The sequence below is a fragment of the Rhamphochromis longiceps genome, linkage group LG17, assembly GCF_057381845.1.
Source record: "Rhamphochromis longiceps isolate RC_006_pf linkage group LG17, R_longiceps_female_GT1.1, whole genome shotgun sequence".
Lineage (NCBI taxonomy): Eukaryota > Metazoa > Chordata > Actinopteri > Cichliformes > Cichlidae > Rhamphochromis > Rhamphochromis longiceps.
The window spans coordinates 29,144,539-29,167,406 of record NC_140573.1 but is presented as its reverse complement, the minus strand read 5'-3'; positions in this window follow the sequence as shown (position 1 = coordinate 29,167,406).

Below are 22,868 nucleotides of genomic sequence, written 5' to 3'. Positions count from 1 at the left end.
ATCTGAAGGACCAAGAAATTAAATCATTAGATGATTTGTTGGAGGTTGAAGGAGCTAATGGACAGCAAGTTCCATATTTTGGCTATGTGGAGATAGATATCACTTTTCCCAAAGAGTTTGTAGGAGAGGAGATTGAGATTCCTACTTTAGCCCTTGTGGTTCCAAACATGAGAGAAAAGGCCCAAGAGCAAATTCTCATTGGCACCAATACACTAGACGTGTTGTACTCAAGTGTTGCTACTCACATGAATGAATTTGGCCTACCTGTCCAGTATGGCTACCGAGCAGTCCTCAAAGCCTTGGAGCTTAGGCACAGACAGCAACCAAATGGCAAGCTGGGCCAAGTAAAACTGTCTGGGGGGAAATCTGAGACGATTCCTGCTGGACGGACTGTTGCTTTAGAAGGGGTAGCCCTTGTTGGGAGCTCCTTTAATGAAAAGTGGGCCTTGGTAGAGCAACCAACCACACCCTCCTTGCCTGGTGGCCTACTGGTAGCGAATTGTTTAGTCACATTGCCTAAGAAAAGGGCGAGCACATTGGCAGTGATAGTCAAAAATGAAACCGCCCATGATGTAACGATCACACCAAAAACAGTGATTGCTGAACTCAGTGCTGTTCAACAAATAGTAGCACATAAGTCTGACACAAATGTACCTGACTCTGTCAAAGACAAGAACAATTCTAGTCCAGATTTACAGTTTGACTTTGGAGATTCTCCTTTGTCAGCTGACTGGAAGGAAAGAGTAACACAAACATTGAAGTCAATGCCAGAAGTGTTTGCTCACCATGACCTCGACTTTGGTCATGTAGGTCAGGTCAAGCATCACATCAGACTTCACGACCAGACACCTTTTAAGCAGAGAGCCCGGCCAATACACCCACAGGATGTTGATGCCGTGAGGACACATTTAAGGGAGCTGTTGGATGCAGGCGTGATTCGCGAATCTGAGTCTCCTTTTGCGTCCCCTATTGTGGTGGTCCGGAAGCGTGATGACTCCATCCGTCTCTGCATCGATTACCGCAAATTGAACTCACAGACAATCAAGGACGCCTATGCCCTTCCCAATCTTGAAGAGGCTTTTTCAGCTCTCACAGGCTCAAAGTGGTTTTCGGTTTTAGACTTGAAATCCGGCTACTACCAAATTGAAATGGAGGAGGCCGATAAGGAGAAGACAGCGTTCGTGTGTCCCTTGGGATTTTATGAATTTAATAGAATGCCTCAAGGAGTCACAAATGCCCCCAGCACCTTCCAGCGCTGCATGGAGCGTTGCATGGGTGATCTGAACCTGAAAGAGGTGTTAGTTTTTATTGATGACCTTATCATTTTTTCAGACACAGTTGAAGAGCACGAGAGGCGCCTTCTGCATGTTCTGAATCGCCTGAAGGAATATGGTCTCAAACTTTCACCAGAGAAGTGTAAGTTCTTTCAGTCTTCTGTCCGATATCTAGGCCATATTGTTTCTCAGAACGGAGTTGAGACTGATCCAGAGAAAACTAGTGCCCTGAAAACCTGGCCAAAGCCATCTAACCTAAAAGAACTGAGGTCCTTCCTTGGGTTCAGCGGTTACTATCGCAGGTTTATTCAGGATTTCTCCAGAATTGTGAAGCCGCTGAATGAGCTAACAGCCGGATATCCTCCAACCTGTAAGAACAAGGAAAGAAAGGCCAATGTCAAGTACCGCAATCCTAAAGAACCATTTGGTGAGCGCTGGACTGCTTCTTGTCAACAGGCTTTTGACACCATAATCGAGAGGCTCACTTCAGCACCTGTCTTGGGTTTTGCTAATCCTAAACTTCCCTACCTGCTCCACACAGATGCGAGTACGACTGGGTTAGGTGCAGCCTTATACCAAGAGCAAGATGGTGAGCTTAAGGCTATAGCATTTGCAAGCAGAGGGTTGTCTAGAAGTGAAGCTAAGTATCCAGCACATAAGTTGGAGTTCCTAGCCCTTAAGTGGGCTGTCACAGAAAAGTTTAGTGACTACCTTTATGGGGCTAGTTTCACTGTGGTCACCGATAGCAACCCCCTTACATATATTCTAACCTCTGCCAAGCTTGACGCGACTAGTTATAGATGGCTGTCTGCTCTCTCCACCTACTCATTCAAGCTGCAGTATAGGGCTGGAAAACAGAATGTGGACGCAGATGCATTATCACGAAGGCCACATGGTGGACTCATAGATGATCATATCTCAGTGAAAGAGAAGGAAAGGATCTGTAAGTTCACTGCCAACCATCTATCAGAAACGGAAACTTCAGAGGTCATTCAACCAGAGGTGATCAAAGCCATCTGTGAGCGGCATGACATCTATTTTGCTGGTGAAGGTTCTGAGTGCTCTGATCACTCAGTTGCTTTGGTTGAGTCCATAGCACTCAGTCCTGAAGCCCTGCCACCTTGCTTCCAAGGGAATGACAGTCATGGGCTGCCAGTTATCCCCTTTTTCTCATTTGCTGAAATCTTAGAGAAACAGCAAGCAGACGCAAGCATCAGAGAAATAATTACTCAGTTGGGAAGTGGTGAGACACCTCCACCTCAGGTGAGAAAGGAGCTCCCTGAGTATGGACTCTTGTTGAGAGAATGGAACCGGCTAGAGCTAAAAAATGGAGTCTTGTTTCGCAAGAGACAGGGAGTGATGGGAGTGACTCATCAACTTGTCTTACCAAGAGAACTGAGAGGCATGGTACTTGAAAGTCTTCACGACGACATGGGCCATCTTGGTGTTGAACGCACCCTTGATCTAGTGAGAGCTAGATTTTATTGGCCTAAAATGTCCTCAGTGGTTGAAGAAAAGATTAAGACTTGTGATCGCTGCGTAAAAAGAAAAACGCCACCAGAGAGAGCAGCCCCAATGGTTTCAATAGCGACCACCAGACCATTGGAATTAGTCTGCATGGACTTTCTGAGTGTGGAACCAGATCAAAGTAATACCAAGGACATATTAGTAATAACGGATCATTTTACTAAGTATGCCCTCGCAATACCAACGCCAAACCAAAAGGCGACTACCGTGGCTAAGTGTCTGTGGGAACATTTTATATCACATTATGGGTTCCCTGAAAAACTCCATAGTGATCAGGGCCCCGATTTTGAGTCCCGTACCATTAAGGAGCTGTGTGAAATGGCAGGAATCCGGAAGACACGGACAACCCCGTACCATCCAAGGGGTAACCCTGTTGAGCGTTTTAACAGAACGCTGCTGCAGATGCTAGGCACTCTAAATAATAAGGACAAGTCACGTTGGAGGGACTATGTTAAGCCTCTTGTGCATGCATACAACTGCACAAAGCATGAAGCCACAGGGTTTGCACCTTATGAGCTTATGTTCGGGAGACAACCAAGACTCCCTGTGGACTTAGCTTTCGGGCTTCCTGTTGATCCTCTGCCATTGTCTCATTCACAGTATGTGCAAGGCCTGAAGAACCGCCTGAAAGAGAGTTATGAGCTTTCAAGCAGAAATGCTAAGAAATCTGCAGATCGTAACAAAACTAGGTTCGACCAGAGAGTTACAGGGTCTAGCCTTGAACCAGGGGATCGAGTGCTAGTTCGAAATGTGAGACTGAGGGGAAAGCACAAGCTAGCAGACAAATGGGAGGCAGATGTGTATATAGTTGTGTCACATGCTAATGACCTGTATACAGTGCGGCCTGAGGCTGGAAATGGTCCTTTGCGCACTTTACACAGGGACCTCCTGTTGTCCTGTGGGTTTCTGCCCGTAAGTGCTCCTGAAACCCCAGTACCGCCAACAGTGCGAAGGCCAAGAACCCGTCAAAACCCAGGTCATGTAAACGAATGCTTTGATGATGTCATGTCAGACGAAGAAGAAGTGTATCCTTCAAGGGTTGTACTTTTGGATCCAGCTGCCTCCACCCTAATGCCCAAGGTTGACCACGTTTCATCCGACATTCCACCAGAGCAGCACGTTACTGACAATGTGATCCCTCTTAGCAGAGTGGTTGTTCCTGGAGCAGTTTCAGATGAAATTGAGGTGGAAATTCCCATAGAAGCAGGGGAGGAGCCCCCAGCCACAAGCTCACCTCAGGTCAGCTTTCTTGACCTTGAAGAGCCAGGAAGAACGGGAGGTGATGAAAGTGAATCTTCTGGGAAGGATAGTGAGATTTCAGTGCCCCTCATTTCACCTGTTGGGGAATCTCAGCTGCTTGACATTGAAGGTACACAAGATGTTCCTGAAACTGATGACATAGCTAATTTAACCCACATAAAAGAGCCATCAGAGGGGTTAGATGAGGCTGTCAGATGTTCGAACAGGCAGCGAAGTCGACCAAAGAGACTCCATTATGCTGAACTTGGAAACCCTTTAATAGAGGTGGTTCAGTCACTTTTTCACGGTCTGGGTGCTGCTATAATAAGGTCAATGGATGCTGCAGAACCGTTATGGTACAATCAAACCACCATCCCTCCTGTCGACCCAGTAACAACACAGCCGCAGAGAAGGTGCACGGGGACGTGCCACCCTTCAGTGGGGGAGGGTGTAACCCTGGAGAGTTACTAAGGGTTTTAGTGTGTTATGAGTGATGTTAGTATTTTGAGTTCACTGTTAAGTTTTATTAAGTTAAATTATTTTGTTGAGAATTAATAAAATAGAAGATGTCTATAATGTCCTGATGGTCCTTGAAGTATACAGGGGGAAGTACCGCCTCCTGCCGTTCACTGCGTAGCAGTTACGGATATCAGGAGAGAGGGAGAGGAAGAAAAGTCCGTTTTTTCCAAGTGAAAAGCGTGGTTGTTTTTATTCAGTCGGATTGTACGGTGGAAATAAACTATCTGGAAATTGTTGTTAACCAGAAAGGAGTTTGTTACTGCTCGGATTCTTCTGGTTGTGCTACAACGCTTCACCATCGCCATTTTGAAGCTCCAGGAGAGCCCATTTTATTGGTTACTTTGGTCAGGTTTTTTACTTGGGAGTACAGTTCAGTGATGATCCAGTCCAAAGATGGCGAGCCACCCTTCCAGGATCCTTGAGATGATTGCTTTAAGAAGAGAACTAAATTCTTTGGACGAACTGTGAACTGTACAAACTCTACTTAAGTGGTAGGATAGATTTGCACCTCATTCCTCCTTTGCACACCCTGCAAGGAGAATCCTCATTGCTGGACTCACACTTAAGGGTGTCGGCTGACACGAGAGAGAGACTGAGTCAAATCCCCCCGGGGTTGTGTGTGTTTTGTTTATTATTTTCCATGACTTGGGCCCAATTTTTCCTTTCATGTACTGTTATTGTTTTCATTGTATGTATGTGAGATTCTTTAATTGTGAATACAAATTGATCAAACCAAGTTCTCAGAGCGTTTCATTAGTCATCCACTCTGCTCCAGTAGTCGAACCTCAGCTATTGGCCCAACACACAGGTAACCATTTAAATCTGTATCCCAAGTGTTGAAAGGGGTGTTACATTTGGTTTTAATGAGTTTTACACAATGCAACCCAAAAGATTTGCCTCCAAATGGAATTGAACCAGTAAGGTGTTGCACACTCAACCTCTAGTTGCGCAGATTTCAGATAATTGTAGCAATCAACTGGCTGGTTACTGAAACTACTTGTTATTGGTCACTGATCGTAAACAAATAGATCCACTTGTGACTGAGCCATGAGATGGCACTCCACAGTAACATGGGGGTGTAACGGTGTTATGAGACCATACTGACTGCATTTAGCTGGAATCTTTCTGTTAATTTTGTGAGATTGTCATTTTTTTTTTAAGATTAATTGCCTCTTATACTCAACATGCAGACATTTTACTTTTATTCAATAAAGCCATGTTCAAAATATTAGAGGTACTTCCTGTTTGTGTTTTTGGGGGTTTGTTGTTTGTTTGGTTTTATAGTGGGAATAGGAATAGGAATAGGAATGTACTGGTTGGGTTGGTGAAACCGTATGGCTAACATAGACACTTAAGTATTTCTTTAATCACAAGTCATGTGGTCATTGCAGATTAATGTCATTGTCAGTTTGTCAGACCTCAGTCTGGCTCCTCTATATTTAGGGGTGATTAGTAGAGTGTAAGAACATTTATTTTAGTGTGTGCTGTTTATGTGTTTTTTTTTTTTTTTTTTTAACTGTAAGTTGTTGGTGGTCTGTGTATCTGACAGGTGGCAGGAGGGGGTCCTGAAACAAATTATTATCCAGAAATATATTGTCAGGGCAAACTTATTAACTGTTTTGTTTTTTTCAGTTTACATGTTTTCACTAACAGTAAAACCTGTAGTTGCTGTGAATGCTGGAAGTCTAGAACAGGCATTATGAAAGCAGTGAGAAGTAGACATTTATGATCTACTTGCCTTGTGAAAAAGTTCACTGTGTTACTCATTTCTACTTCAACCAGCCCATGGATGATGCACCACAGGCTAAGCATTTCTGCTTAGCAACATAACCATAAAATGACCAGACATTCAACGTGCTCAGAAGTTAAGCAGCAGTTTTAAAAGCCTCTTAAGGCAGAGTGCTGCAACAGTCAGTTTTATCTTACCAGCATTATGGCTGGAATATGCATATGGTGCACTGATCAGATTATAAGGTCCCAATTTACAATCCCCAGTGTTTTACAACATGTGTGTCATCTCAGGGACAGATAGACAAAACTGCACTTAAAATCCAACTCCCACATAAAATCTGACCTCCTTAAGCCCTGTATAGTAGTATTTATGCATTAAAAAGAGAAGTTGTAGCCCTATAAATGTTTAATTTACACAGATAACACACTGACAGGTGAAGAAGTATTTATAATTTCAGTAGAGTATAACTCCGTCCCACAGACCAAGAGACCAGTCAGCAGCCCCCTAGCAATCACCTGTCACTGAGTAAAAAAATATACATTCTCAAACTTACTGGCGAGTGACTGCTACCTGTCACTGGGAAATTGGTTGCAAAGAAGATGTTGCACGAAAAACCGCCTCATAATTGCTTTGGTCACTATCTCGGATTGCCATAGTGGTCCATAGTTTGCAAGAAAGAAGCCAACTTCTCTGCAACCACTTGCCACTATTAAGCATTTATACCTTAGGGCTCAACCAACGTTTGTCAAAAGGGTAAACTTTTATTTTGGAGGATTTATCTCCAGTTTGTGTGCATTTAATGATTTCACTACAGCTTGGTGAGCATATGGTGAGTATTTGCAGACAAGTTGGTGTCTTTAATGGCAATCTCCTAGAACCAAAGCAATCGCAAGGAGATTTTTGGTGCAGCAATAGCAAACGGTTTTACCTAGAGACTAGCAGCAACCTTCACCAACTGCTCAAGGAATGAACATTTTTCCCTAGCAAAGTGTAGTGTCACGGAATCACTAACTGTGTGATTGAATTGTATTTACCTTCATTCATTCTCGTCTTTGAGTTAGCTTCCTTGTATTAAGTTATCAGCACTTTTTGCCTCTATCTTTGTCTCCGTCTTTGTGAACCACACTGGCAGCTGTGTCTCTAGTATCACGACGGAGTATTGTGTTCATCAGCTAGCGATACACTGGTAAGTTTTACCAAAGAGACTTTGTGGCAGATTTGTTCTTTCATGGCTAATGGAGAAATCTGAGTTGGCTTGATGCTGCCTCATGCAATACAGGGTCTTCTGCTGTTGAGTAACAGTTTTGATGGTTAAATTGCTGCAATCTCATTAGATACTGCAATGGCAACTTCAGATACAGTCTGTGTGCATCTGCTTTTTGTTGTCTGATAACAATTCAGTTTGATGGCTTCTTTATAGACTCATTCACCGTAAAATATTTACACTTTTTAACAAACATAAGGGAAGACTCGATCATCAGTGTAAAAATTGTATAAAACCACTGTGTATCAATTTCACCTGTCCTTAACACTCTGCGTAGCTTTGGGTTGTTACCTGCAGCCCTTTCAGATTGTACAGGTAGCCCGGCACATCCATAGGCATTTTGTCGGAAGGAGGTTTTATTTGTCTCTGTTCAGTCTCAAGAGTGTCATAGAGATACCAAGAGATGGGCATGAGGAGAGCTGGACAGAGCCGTAGAAGGGTCTCAACTTGGCATCGGGACCAGTATCTGCTCCTCTGTGTAAGGAGAAACAGAAGGAACACTGTGAGAGCCCTACAAAGTGACCTCCAGCAGCCTATTAATGTTTATGTTCCCAACCAAACTATTAGAAACAGACTCTATGAGGGTAACCATATGTTCCAGTTGTCCTTTAGTGGAACCTGTGCTCACAGCGCTGCACTGTGTAGCTCAGTTGGTGTTCTCCAGGGAACATCAGAACTGGCAGCTCTACCACCGATGTCCTATTCTCTTCACACAAAGAGTTTGGACACCTGTGCCAAATGCTGTCTGTCTGTACATGGTACACTTATTTTCCTGGTAGCGTTTCATTACGATGCCTTAAGAGGCTCTGACTCGACTGACTCCACTGATTATGGGCACACTAAAAGCTTTCAAGAGAATTTCTTAGAAATGTCGCAGAATTGTATTTTTAAATGACATTTAGAACATGAGAGGCTAAAGCCGTCATCACAGCAAACTTTTCCGTGGAGCTGGTTGGTGGTATTGAAGATGAATTTTGTTTTTCTGGGTTACAGCTGAGAGAGAGAGCTGCTGTCTGTGGCTGTTAGGTTGTGAGGCAGATTTTCCTTTCTTGTCCTAAATTTTGGATCCAAAGAGTCTCTCTTCATCTCACATCACTACCCAGAGTAGTTTTTTGCTCTTTTTTTTTATCTCCCTTTCTCTTATTTGCAATTCTTTATTGGTGTTACTTTTATCTTCTCACTCTTTTTTTCCAACTCCATTTACCAGCGGATCGTATTTTACAGTATTTATTTTGTGCTACACTTGAGCTCTGATTACTGAATTTGTGTAAACTGACACGGTGCTTTGTGTTTGATGGGGTTTTGTTTTATATTAGTGCCATGGCAGTATCTGAGCTTCAGTATCAGTGGCAAAACAATACAACAGATTTATTAGAGGCACCAAAATGTCCTGAACCTTAACATAGCCTTACTTTATGCTTTGCCCAGCCCTACTTGCACAAAATTGTAGAAAAAAAACAAAACAAAATTAACATAGTGAAATTTTAAACCATAATTAAACTAGCAGGGAATGAGAAGCACCAGACCACATGTGGTCTGTCCCATAAAAATTACATTATATAATCATCCGGCTTCTGGTCTTCATTGTTGTCTTGGCTACCTTTTCAGTTTGACACAAAACAAACAAGCTTAGTCGTGCATAACTTGGTTTTCTAAGGAAGAAATGACCAGATTTACTTGTTCTAACTTTCTCGCAACATTTAGCATTAATCATTGGTTGTCCCAGTCAATTTATGCTGCCCTCACGACACGTGACCCTGTGAGGTTAGACAGCTAGCGAACAAACAGAAGAGGTCTTCCACACAAGGCTTGACTTTCTTGTTTTTATGTAACTAGAATATGAGAAAAAATGAAAATGAATCGCTGGTTAACACACATCTTAATAACAACTTGCCGATTAGCCTAGCTTAACATGTACATTACATCAGCATACAGTTCGCTCCATGTAAACACATATAACGACTGTCTCTACACATGCCAATACTCACAAAGACGAACGTTTTCCAAGGTGCGAACGTGTAGAGCACTCTTAGCGTGAACATGAACTAGTCCCTATTTAATAACTGCCGGAGCACTTTTTCACGACATCATAAGCGAAAGGGTACATCAAAGATAGGTTAGTGAACAGAGCGCTCCCTCGCTCCATTTCCGCACATAGGATACAAAGATCTCTTGTGGCAATGATGTCTCACTCTGAGCTTATTTATCACTCTGCTTATGTGGCTCAATCAGCACACACACCAACCGCTGACTTTTGACTCAAGGGCATAACACTCCCCGCTTGATATACACACATTATATCACAATAAACATCAATACAACATATTCAAACATCATCTAGCATTGAAGAATATTCATTCAGTCTCTGCAAGCAAAACAACAATCTCTGAAACTGGTCTGAGAAACATTTTAACAGTCCCATCTTTTACAGTCCGCACTTCCACTTTTCGGACCTTCTTGTCGCTGCTGGGGAATGTTTTTACTATTAGTCCCATGGGCCATTCGTTCCTGCTGGCTTGGAGGTCCTTTAGCAGGACCACATCTCCTTGTTTGACATTAGGTCTAGTCTCTGTCCATTTTGCACGACTTTGTAAGGTGGACAAATATTCTCCTTTCCACCTTTTCCAAAAGGTATCAGCAAGGTGTTGAACATGTTTCCATTGTTTCCCAAACAACTGCCCTGATGAAAAGTTCCCAAGTGGAGCAGACACAGCACTCATCTTCTGCGTTAGTAGCACTGCTGGAGTGAGTACTGCAGGACTGTCAGGGTCAGTGGATTTAACTCACTTGGTACATAATGCCATTGACTCGGATGGGTGGATGCTCTAATTCGCGTAACCCTGTTGGCAACATACATGTAGAATCGTCTGGAGGTGTTGTGTATGTACCCCAACACAATCCTACTGTCTGTGTAAAAAGTCACATTGTCTACTTTAATGTCTAACTCGTCTCTGATGAGCTCAAACATTTCCACCGCGAGCACAGCAGCACATAGTTCCAGGCGTGGTACAGTGTGTGCGGGGCGGGGTGCGAGTTTAGACTTCCCCATCACAAACCCAGTATGACACTGTCCTTCACTGTCAACTGTACGCAGATAGACTACTGCACCTATAGCGACAGTGGAGGCATCACAGAAAATGCAAAGTTCTTTCACTTTCGTTGTGCTTAACGTACCTGGGCTGTAGCACCTTGGTATTTGGAGGTTCTCAAGGACTTGCAAAGAGTCTTTCCATGAGTCCCACCTCTCCTGTTTCTCAGGGGGTAAGAGTGTGTCCCAGTCTTTTCCATCAGATGACAGTTCTCTGAGTAATGCTTTGCCCTGCATTATTATGGGAGCAGCAAATCCCAAAGGGTCATAGAGGCTATTAACTGTCGACAATACTCCCCTCCGTTTGAATGGTTTGCTCTCATTTGACACCTGGTAAGTGAAGCTGTCAGATTGTAGGTTCCAACAGAGTCCCAAGCTTCTCTGAACTGGAAGAGGGTCTACTCCTAGGTCTAAATCTTTCAGGTCCTTTGCACGATCCTCAACAGGGAAAGCTTCCATGACTTGACTGCAGTTTGATGCCACCTTGTGGAGGCGCAAGTTAGACTCTGCCAACATGTTTTGCGTTCTTGTGAGCAGGTTGATTGCTTCCTCTGGCGTGGCGACTGATGTGAGACCATCGTCAACATAAAACTGACGCTCAACAAACTGTCTTGCATCAGATCCGTGTTCTCGTTCTCCCTGCTGTGCTGCCTGTCTCATGCAGTAGATGGCAACAGCGGGTGACGGGCTGTTTCCAAACACGTGGACCTTCATTCTAAACTCAACTATGCTCTTTGTAATGTCATTGTCCTCATACCACAGATAACGCAAATAATCTCTGTGGTCTTCGCGCACAACGAAGCAGTAAAACATTTGCTGCACATCGGCTGTCAGGGCTATGGGCTCTTTGCGGAAGCGCAACAGCACTCCCAATAGGGAGTTGTTCAAATCAGGTCCGCCAAGAAGCACTTGATTGAGCGAAATTCCATCACATTCTGCACTTGAATCAAACACGACTCGTATTTGTTGTGGCTTCTGTGGGTGGTATACCCCAAACGTGGGCAGATACCAATGTTCTTTACTTAGTGGCAGAGGAGGGGCAGGCTCGGCTTGGTCGTTATCCAACATTTTCTGCATGAATTGGATGTAGTGATCTTTCATTTCTGGTCTCTTTTCCAAAGTCTTTCGGAGAGAGCAGAGGCGTTTTAGGGCTTGTTCTCTGTTGTCAGGGAGCCTCCTTCTCTGTGAGCGAAAGGGTAAAGGTGCAACCCAGCTGTTCTCTTGGTTTTGATAAACTTCACTGTCCATTATTGTCAGGAATGCTCTGTCGTCGATAGACATGGCTTGTTTGTTATCACCCTCAGATCTAACAAACACAGAGTGTCCCAAATTGTCTGTGATGCAGGTTGCATTCATAGTGACCCCATAATTCTCTTTAACGTGAATTGTGTTTGGGCAAGGCTCAAAATAGGATGCACGTCCATTATCTAAGGTGTGTGTTTTATAGACATTGACCTCTGACTGACTGTGCACTTTTCCTAGACACACCTCCCCCACAATAACCCAACCCAGGTCTAGCCTTTGGGCGTATGGTGCATCATTGGGTCCGTTGATTTGCTCACGTACCTTATGGACCCTGAGGACATCCCTTCCAAGGAGTAAAAGGATTGGGGCGTGGTGGTCGACAGGTGGGATGTTATCTGTCACTGGAAGAAGATGTGGGTGATGCTGAGCAATCTCTGGAGAGGGTATTTCAGATCTATTGTCTGGAACAGAGTCACATTCAATTAAAGGGGGTAGCTGGATGTTGACTTCTCCATCCAAGGACTCGAGGAAGAAGTTTACAGCTCTCCTACCTAAGGTTTGTTCTCTGCCAGAGCAAGTCTTTAAGGTGTATGGAGTGGGTTTGGCATTGATTTTGAAAAGGCTGAAAAACTCTGACTTAACCAGTGACCTGTTGGACTGATCATCTATTACTGCATACATTTTTACAGCTCTCTCTTTTTGGCCTGCGGGATACACTTTGACCAGACTGATCTTAGAACATGAACGTGGGCTATCACCTTGGCCACATACCTCTGTGCACTTTGACTCGACTGAAGGTGCACTCTCGATTTGCTCTTCATTGTCGTTGTTTCCTGGTGTAGTACTCTTAGGGGCAGGAGTAGGACCAGGATGCATTGCAGATAAGTGTTTAAGGCTGTCACATTCAATACACTTCACCGTTGCTTTACAGTTTTTCGCAATGTGTTGGACAGACCCACAGCATCTGTAACATATGTGGTGCTCTTTGAGATAGGCTTGTCTTTCTTCAATAGTTTTGTCTCTAAAGAGCTTACACTTTTTGAGTGGATGTGGTTTTTTGTGGATTGGGCACTGGCGATCCGGTTCCTCCATTTTCTTTGGACTGAGATTATTCTGGTCCGACTCTGCTGTAATGTCCATTTTGTGTGCTGACACAGTAGGTTTGCGACTATATGACCTCAGTTTTTCTGTGGGAGAAGGGACATGGGTGTTGGCCTTGGACATAGCAAAGCTTGGGTCATTCCTCATTTTCGCTTGCCGCTGGACAAATTGTGTGAAAACTGAGAAAGGAGGAAATGACACACTATGAGTCTCCTTGTACTGTGTTCCTACAGTTGTCCACTTTTCCTGTAGGTTGAAGGGAAGGTTTTCCACTATTTGCCTGACTCCTCTAGCTGTGTCCAGGTAAGCAAGTCCTGGGAGCGCGCCATCTTGTTTAGCACACTGAAGCTCCAATAAGATGTCACTAAGTTCCTGCAGCTTAACATTGTCTTTGTTTGTGAGTTTGGGAAAGTCCTCTACCTTTTTTAAGAGTGCGTCCTCAATAGCCTCAGGTGAGCCGTAGCACTCTTCAAGGCATTGCCAGACCATCTTCGCACCTGCAGCAGGATTGAGGGTGTGTACAGCACGAATGCGCTTAGCCTGTTCGGATGATGTTGGACCCAACCATTTTGCTAGCAAGTCTAATTCCTCTCTTGGAGACAAATTTAGGTCTTTGGTTGCGCTGATGAATGAGGTTTTCCATGCCCAATAGTTTTCAGGTTTGTCATCAAATTGCAAAAGACCTGTGCTGACTAGTTCTTTGCGAATTAGGTATTTTGCAAACTGTTGCATTTCACTTGATTCAGGTACGCAGTTGTTAAGGTTGGGGGTGTGCTTTGTGGAGTTGGACCAGTACGTGTCGACTACACCAGTGTTCACTGTTTGCTCCTGTTTCCTTTCTCTATTTACAGGTGGTGTTTTCGTCTGAGTGTTGGTTATAAAAGGATTAGTTATTTGTGTACTGTCTTGTGCATCTACTTCATTGCAATTTCCTTTAGGAGGCTGTGCTGAGTCGTGCTGAGTGTCTGGGTAGAGTAACTCACATTGTTGTTGAACATATTCGTTAGTGCGGTGCACTGTACTGATGGGCCCAGCTTCCTCACAAAGTTCTCCGTAGAGCTCCCCGCTCTGAATCTCTGCTTCTTCATAGGCTGAGGCCTCTGCTTCAGCTGCGGCTATTGCTTTTTGGCACTGGAGGACATGTAGATGAGCATCCAGTTCAGCTCTCAGTTTCATTGCATTAGCTTCCTTTTCAGCGAAGGCCAGTTGAGCTCGTGCTGCTTGAGCTTTGGCGTAGGCCCTTGCAGCTGCAGAAGCTGTTGATGAGGATGTCCGTTGAGAACGCCTTGTCGAGGTTCTGGATTGCTGCGACTTGGTGTCGAATGGTTGAGACCGTTGCTGCGTTGTAGCTGGTTGAGTGGCGACGTCTGGTTGCTGTTCACCACCGGCTGCTTCGTCTAGCTCTTCAGCAGCGTAGTCTTTTAGGTAATTTCTTCCTGAGCGTAGACTCATGTTGCTTAAAGTAGCTCTGTATGTTTGAACCCGCTGAGTAGGCGTCTTTTCCTTCGTCTTTTTACTATGCTGCCCTCACGACACGTGACCCTGTGAGGTTAGACAGCTAGCGAACAAACAGAAGAGGTCTTCCACACAAGGCTTGACTTTCTTGTTTTTATGTAACTAGAATATGAGAAAAAATGAAAATGAATCGCTGGTTAACACACATCTTAATAACAACTTGCCGATTAGCCTAGCTTAACATGTACATTACATCAGCATACAGTTCGCTCCATGTAAACACATATAACGACTGTCTCTACACATGCCAATACTCACAAAGACGAACGTTTTCCAAGGTGCGAACGTGTAGAGCACTCTTAGCGTGAACATGAACTAGTCCCTATTTAATAACTGCCGGAGCACTTTTTCACGACATCATAAGCGAAAGGGTACATCAAAGATAGGTTAGTGAACAGAGCGCTCCCTCGCTCCATTTCCGCACATAGGATACAAAGATCTCTTGTGGAAATGATGTCTCACTCTGAGCTTATTTATCACTCTGCTTATGTGGCTCAATCAGCACACACACCAACCGCTGACTTTTGACTCAAGGGCATAACACAATTAGTGTTGCTGCTGCAGAGCTCAAATAAAGGCAGACAGATCTGGAGCAGAGTGACAGGAGCAGGCTGATGAGCGCTGGGTTTGTAGTCTGTGTAGCCTCAGGAAAACTCTGCATCTGTGCTTATGTGCACTTTATCTGGTTATTTTCTTATGAGATTTTATTTTTATTATAAAATAGTGAAAACAAACCCCCTGAAGACAGAAACATGCACACAGGCTTTGTACGTGTGTTGTTTTGGAGGATTGAGAGGGGATGGAAGTCATTAAGGTTTGTCACTCGCCTGATACTCCTTTTATGGGATTTAACAATTTAAGATAGCAGATGGCTTAATTTTGCTTAAGTGCTCTGAGGAGTTTGTCTTTGAATATAACATCTTTATGCGTCAGTTAAGTTGTTTAATAGCATTGGACTGAGAACTAGAAACACAATACTGAGTGTACTTATTAGTGGTTTAATGACCGCCTCCACTAATCAATTAAGCAGAACAGAAGGTTGAGACAAGTGTACGTTTTAACAGAGCATAATGGAAGGTTTTATGTTATATTTGTTCTTATGAATACAAGTAATACCACGGCGGTGGTAAAAAAGGCCCAGCAGCGTCTCCACTTTCTGAGAGTGCTCAGGAGGAACAACCTGGAGGAGAGGCTGCTGGTGACATTTTACAGAGCCACCATAGAGAGCATCCTAACGCACGGCATAACAACATAGTATGCAGGGTGCTCAGCTGCGGATAGGAAAGTATTGCAGAGGGTCATCAACACAGCCCAGAAGATCACTGGCTGCTCTCTGCCCAGCCTGGAGGTCATTGCAAACTCTCGGTACCTCAGCAGAGCTGGCAATATCATTAAGGACCACTATCACCCCAGCAACCAACTGTTTGAACTATTACCGTCAGGCCGACGGTACAGGTCACATAAAACCAGGACAAACAGATTCAGGGATAGCTTCTTTCCCAGAGCTATCACTGTAGTAAATAAGCACAAAAACAATTGAACCTGCTTAGCTATACCATACCGTCACTGCCATTATATTATGCTGCTATTCATACTGTCATTATATTAATGCTGCTATCCTGTATATATCTTACTTACTATTGTTTGAATACTTGCGATTGTTTTATTGTACTTTTTATATTTTACATTTATATTTATTATTGAATCTTGCACCAAGGGAGTGGCACTCCAATTCCGTTGTACTCTGTACAATGACAATAAAGGCTATTCTATTCTATTCTAATACAAGGTATGATAGAAATAGCCTGATATTCAATATTATTAAGAATTAGTCCTGTGGTTTTTCATAGTAAACCAATTATGAAAGTCCAGTCCTGCAAATATCTTGGTGTGCACACTGATAGCACCTTGAGTTGGCATATTCATATTGACTGGGTATGTTCTCAACTCCTGCAGAGGCTGTTTCTTACACATACTGGATGTGTATGGAGTTGAGGGGAAAAAATACGTTTAATAAGAAGTGGGATAACCTGCATGGTTCAGGTACCTTTCTGTGAGATTGAAATCAAAGTTAACAGGCTTGGGTCAGGCTGCAATGAAAATGATTGGTTTAAACAATATTTGACCAGCGTGCATTTTAAAAATCCTTTTGTGAGCCATTCTGCATTTGGCACTCTCAGTATGAAGTAGTATTATTAGACATAGGGTGCAGACCCCAATGCAAACTAAACCAGGTTACAAAATATAATAAGATGAGGCTATAAAGGTTGCAGGGGAGTCGACTATGTGATGTCTATTGTTTTATTTATTTTATTATTTTTTTAATGCCTGTCTGCTGGTGTTGTGTACCCATATGTGATGATAGGTGTAGCTTCAAAGTCAAATTTAACCACGGAGGTCTGTCTATAGCTATCTATGACCCATTCAGATAAAAACTGTATGTCATCGTCTTTAGTGTACTTGTGAATACCAAACTCTTGTGCATGAAGTAGTTTCACTGACGGTGTTCTTGATAAATACCAGTTTGTCTCCCTGTGGCAACAGTAAGGCCATGAGATGCTACTGCACCCCACTTTTGTTCATTATTAAGAAACAGCTGGGTTAGGAGTTTATGAGCAGACCCTATTTTCAACCTGGTATGCTAAGATAATCCCCTTTGGGCTTAGGGTCTGTATGTAAATGATGCAATGTTTGCTATTTTTAAAAGTCTCTAGAAACAATAATCTGGTGCCAGTATTTGCCCAAACATTCCTTGTCTCCATGCTGACCATTATGACGTCCCTTTCCGATGGGCCTTCCAATAAAAGTGAAAGCTGGAAAATCCACAGCTCTCATTTTGTCTAAAAATGTATTTCAAAGATTATCTAAAGCGATTGCAAGGCTTCAGCTGTCTTTTGGATAATTGGATAGAATTGATTTCTTCTTCTCTGTTGCCGCTCCACTTTAATTGAGGCCAAACAGATGAGTAGATTCTTATATAAAAAGCTTTTCTAGTGCAGCTTAAACCTCTGATCATCTTTCTTTCATATTAACGTCTGTTTCTCTAAATTCTTTATTGTGTAAAAGGTATGTTTGTGATCTCTGCTTTACCATTTTGGGGCATAAGAAAGGTGACATAAGAAGCTTTCTGTGATGGTTTGGTGTCACAAAATCATCATCAGCTGCCTAACAACTTACTAGGAACCCACCCCGACATAAGTTTAAGGTGTTTTGGGAGTAGACATCAGACTCTGATAAGTAAGGCAGGCCGGAACGTCAACGAGAGCCTGTCGGCTCTTATCGCAGTCGTGCCAGTTGTATTTTTTGTGCTCTTCAGGGTAGGTCTCCCACATGCTTTAAAAACCACCTACCTTGCATGAAACATTTCCGTTCTTCATCCAGTTGTAGAAAATTGTTATGTAAAATACTTCCTCTGAGCCTTTTTGCAGTGCTGTCAAATCTCATTTTGCAGTAGCACTTAACCTACATGCTTATCCTCTGCCCCATTCAGCACTCTGAGGAGATTCCAGCAAGCAAACACAGATTTAGTTTGTCTGGTGCTGGCTTTTAAACAAATGTAAACATTTAACTGAATACAAAGTTGATGCACATCTAAAATTATTTTCCTTCATCTCCACCACCACTAATCAGGTCATGCTTCAACTCTGTTTCAAAAAGTTCAGTATGCAGAGCCTTAGTCTTTGAGCTGTAGTACAGATGATAAACCATATCTTGTATTTTACTTTTTAGGCTTCATTATGAGGTTCTTGCTTTATCTTAGATTTGTGTAGTCAGCTTGGTAAGTATTTGACCACTGCTTTTGATTTTTGTAATTTTGCCTTTGTACACCACAACAATGGATGTGAAATCAAACAGGCACGATGTGATTGAAATGCAGACTTTCATCTTTAATTCAGGGGATTTCACAAAGTATTGCATTAACTGCTTTTTATAGTTTATATAGTCCCCTATTTTCAGGGGTATTTCATGTCTTTCTTTGGGAAACCTTTCCAATTCACAGGCTTTGTGTTGTCAGACAAAGCCTTCATCTCTCCTTTCCAACTGTCCACCTTTGTGGATAGTTTGACTTCTGTCTTTGGGCCAAGTTAAGAATGCAGGGTTTCCACCAGCGTGTTGAGATTTCTCATGTGACATCATAAACACAATGCTCAAGAGTTATCCACCATAATCGACATAATTAAACCATCGGTTGCTAGGGGAAAATGTGTATTGTGTATGTATTGAATCAGGCCCATAGATGGATTGTTCTCAGTCATACTTGCCTTTTCATCAGTCAATCAGGCCAAGCAAAATATAAGACTGATGCTGCTTTTTAAGGTAAATTTAAGTCTAAATAGATGGATAAACATAAGATAAGATAACCTTTATTAGTCCCACGTGTGGGAAATGTGTTTTGTTACTGCAGTGGACAGTGCAAAGTTGCATAGAAAAATAAGAGAAAAATACTGGAATAAGATATCAATAAGATAGAATAAAATACTATATACAATCGAATAAAATAGAATACAAATGCTATATACAATTGAGTATAATACAACGATGCCAGAAAAGAGTATTGCACTTAGTGTTATTGCTATTGCACATGTGTGGATGTGTGTGTTTGATCAGTTGAAGTCTTTGTTGTGGAGTCTGACAGCAGTGGGGAGGAAAGACCTGCGAAATCTCTCCGTCCCACGTCGTGGGTGCCGCAGCCTGCCACTGAAGGAGCTGCTCAGTGCTGTCAAAGTCTCCTGCATGGGGTGGAAGATGTTGTCCAACAGGGATGACAGCTTAGCCACCATTCTCCTGTCACTCACCACATCCACTGGGTCAAGAGGGCATCCTAGAACAGAGCTGGCCCTGCGGATCAGCCTGTTCAGTCTCTTCCTGTCCCCGGCAGAGATGTTACCACCCCAGCAGACCAAACCATAAAAGATGTCTGAGGCCACCACAGAGTCATAGAAGGTCTTCAGGAGTGGGCCATTCACTCCAAAAGACCTGAGTCTCCGCACCAAGGTACCTGTAGCTGTCTACAGTCTCAATGTCCATACCTTGGATGTTCAGTGGTTGCAGTGGAGGATGTTTGTGCCTGCGGAAGTCGGTGCCAGCGGAGGTAGTTCTGCTGGCACCAGTCCACAAAGCCTTGGGTCAGTTCTCTGTACTCCTTGTCGTCCCCATCAGAGATGAGGCCGACTATTGCAGAATCGTCAGAGAACTTCTGCAGGAAGCACTGGGTGGAGTTGTGGGAGAAGTCTGCAGTGCAGATGGTGAAGAGGAACGTAAAATTTTACATTAAAAGTCCTTGAAATCAAAGAAATTATAAATTTCATGATACATTTTTTAATTTTTACAGATATTACGTAGACGGCAGAATAATAATACAATTAAGAAAGTTAGCAGTCTACACAACTGCTTACGTCAGTTACCTTATATTTCATGTGTAGTCCAGGTCAAATTATATGTGAGGAAAGGGCATTCTGTTTTGCCCATAGTTGTGTAAATGAGTGCATAATAAATATTGAGGTGAAGATTACATTTACAAAACCTTTTCATTTCTTAAATATAAAATTTTATTTTCATTAAAAAAAAAGAAAAAAGATTAAACTGGAGGCTAGCTCTGACTCTGCCTAGCTTTAGCTTTAGTCATAGCAACTTTTCCATTGTCAGCTTGTTTATAATATGCATGTTCAGCTGTTCGAAGGTGGTTTAAGTAGATTAGGTCTGTTACAAAAGGTTTTGCAGTGGTTCCCTTCGCAGTTTAGTTTGGTTAAAATTGTGTCATAAGTCACTAAGAAGAGCTTTTACCATGCTAGCCTGTAGCTTCCATGTTTCTCCTGAGGTCTGTATTTCAAAGATTTTTTTAAAGTACATTTCTATTCAGATAATCAGCTTTTTATTTGGATAAGTACATTAAACTTTAACTTGTCAACAAATGCCAATGTCAAATCCCGCACTGCGTTTGTGTTTGTTTCATTTTGAGAATCCAGGTTGTTCGCTCGGGTGTTTCTGTGTTAAGAGAAGGTGATAGTCTGTTTGGTTTTTGCTTCTTTGCTTTTTGGACCAACACTCTTCATTGTGTCCAGCTTTATCATGTTGACATCACAAGCTGCTGCTTAGCAGTGTCTCTCTGTGTGCATGTGTGTTGATTCACCTTTTGTTCAACTCTTTTGCAAAACCAGTTGATTTCTCTGTTGCACACTTTCTAGAAAGCCCATTTCTATGTTGAGCTCATCCAGGACATTATGTTAATGCCAGTGTTGCTGCAAATCTGCACAGGTGCAAAAAAGGTGTTTTGTGCTCAGCCAGTCATTTACCACAAGAAGCAAATTGTCTTTTATGTAAAACAGTTTCTCAAGGCAGATACTAATCCAATTTTTTGGTTCTGTTTGCATATTAGAGGCATGGAACGGTGGATTCAGGTGTGTCCAAGGAGCTGAATCTAAATGTCCACACAGACCTGTTTCTTTTCTCCCTCATTTCCATTCATGACTCCGTAATCTTGCTTGAAGCCGTCTCTGTTTAACGAATGCCAGATATAATTGTGATTGTTACATGAGTTGTTTTTCTAAAGTATTCTCATTTTAGTTAGTGGCCGTGGGAAGAACACACCATCTGGGATGTTGGCCCTGTCCCACAGTCTGACACAGACACTGAAACAAAGCGTGCACTCTTCCTGCTTAACACTTCGTTGCAGACAGTACAAAATTTAAAAAATTGGTGTCAACAAATAGAACCATTTTGCCATTATTGGTCATTTTCTCGTAACAGCAAAAAAACCTGCCATGCTTGTCCGTGTGTTCATGTCCTCCCCCATTATTGTGTCCTCGCTGTATCTCTTTGTGCTCAGTTAAGTGTCTCCACCGCTGCCAGCAGTAGAAATAAAATTGAGCTAGTGGAGATTTGGGAAGCCTGCATACAGCATCCACTGCACCACTTCCTCCACTCTTAGTATAATCTTCCAGAAATAATATCTTGAATTAACTCCCACTCTCCTCCTGCAGTAGTGTCCTTTTATAAAACAATATAATGCATTGTCAGTTTTCAACAGAATGCACCAAATTGCAGATTGGCAGTAAATCTTCTGCAAACGAATGTGCCACAGCACCACGCCTTTCTCCTCCGATCTCAGAGAATGGCCCAGCGGTCTGTCGGCTTCTTTAGGCTGCAGATTTGAACTGTCCAACCTGCAAACAGATTGCGAGCCATTTTGCTCTGAGGTTTATAGCTCATGGCAAATGCTTGTTCAGCCTTTCACAGACTTGCTGTAAATGTCAGTCCTCTGTAGTTTCATAGATAATAAACCACATCCACTCATCCATACGTCTACATGAGTTGGTAAAAGACGTTGACAGCGATGTAAACCGTGCACTAAGCCCTTGTTTATATATTTATGGAGCATCCCGTTGTTTATTTCTAACGTTTTTCTGAGCCAGCACCAACATTTATGCAGCGTTGGGATTTAAAGCAATTTATATTCCTTAAAATCCCCCATTAACTCTCATTTTATTCTGCTTCTAACAGCTTCTAGGTTGTAAATTGCAAAAAAAAAAAAAAAAAATTTAAAAAATAAGACTTTTAGACACCTTTTGCTGACTGAGAAGGCAGTTTAATTTTCACATTACTGCAGCCTCAAAATGTGGGAGATGGCACACAAGAAATGCCAGTTAATTACACAGATCAAATCTATCACTTATTTTAAATAGTGTCTCTCTACATAGAGACAGTATTTCAGCTAGCATAGTGCTACAGAGTCAAGTTACTTTACCTCTGATTTGCCTGAAATTGATAAGGTTTACAATTTGGACATATTATATCATGTTTACTGTGAAATTTTAGCTTTATATATTTAAAAAAGACTCATCTACCGACTCTCAGGCTTTTTATTTTCTTGCACATTTAAATCTGAGGCAGTGTTTAAACATTCACTTTAGTTTCATTTATATAGTGCCAAATGACAACAACAGTTCCGTCAACTTGCGTTATATTTATAAAGGTAAAGACTCTACAATAATACAGAGAAAACAAAGAAAACAGCAACAATCAGATGATGCCATATGACCAAGCAATTTGGTGACAGGGGGAAGGAAAAACGCCCTTTTAACAGGAAGAAACCTCTGGCAGAAGCGGGCTCAGGGAACGGCGGCTATCTGCAGCGACGGTTTGGGAGTGAGGCTGAATTTTCTGTGAATAATTTGGAGTGATGCTGACTGTATTTGGATACACCATCTACTGATATTTGTTTGTGATACAACTTTTTAGTAATATTTTCAGAATCCAGCATGAAAGTTGAATGTAAATCACATAACTATTTAATTTAATCTATTTGTGAGGCTAAAATTGTAATAAAGCTTGAATAATACATAAAACATTTTTGCAAATCAGAGA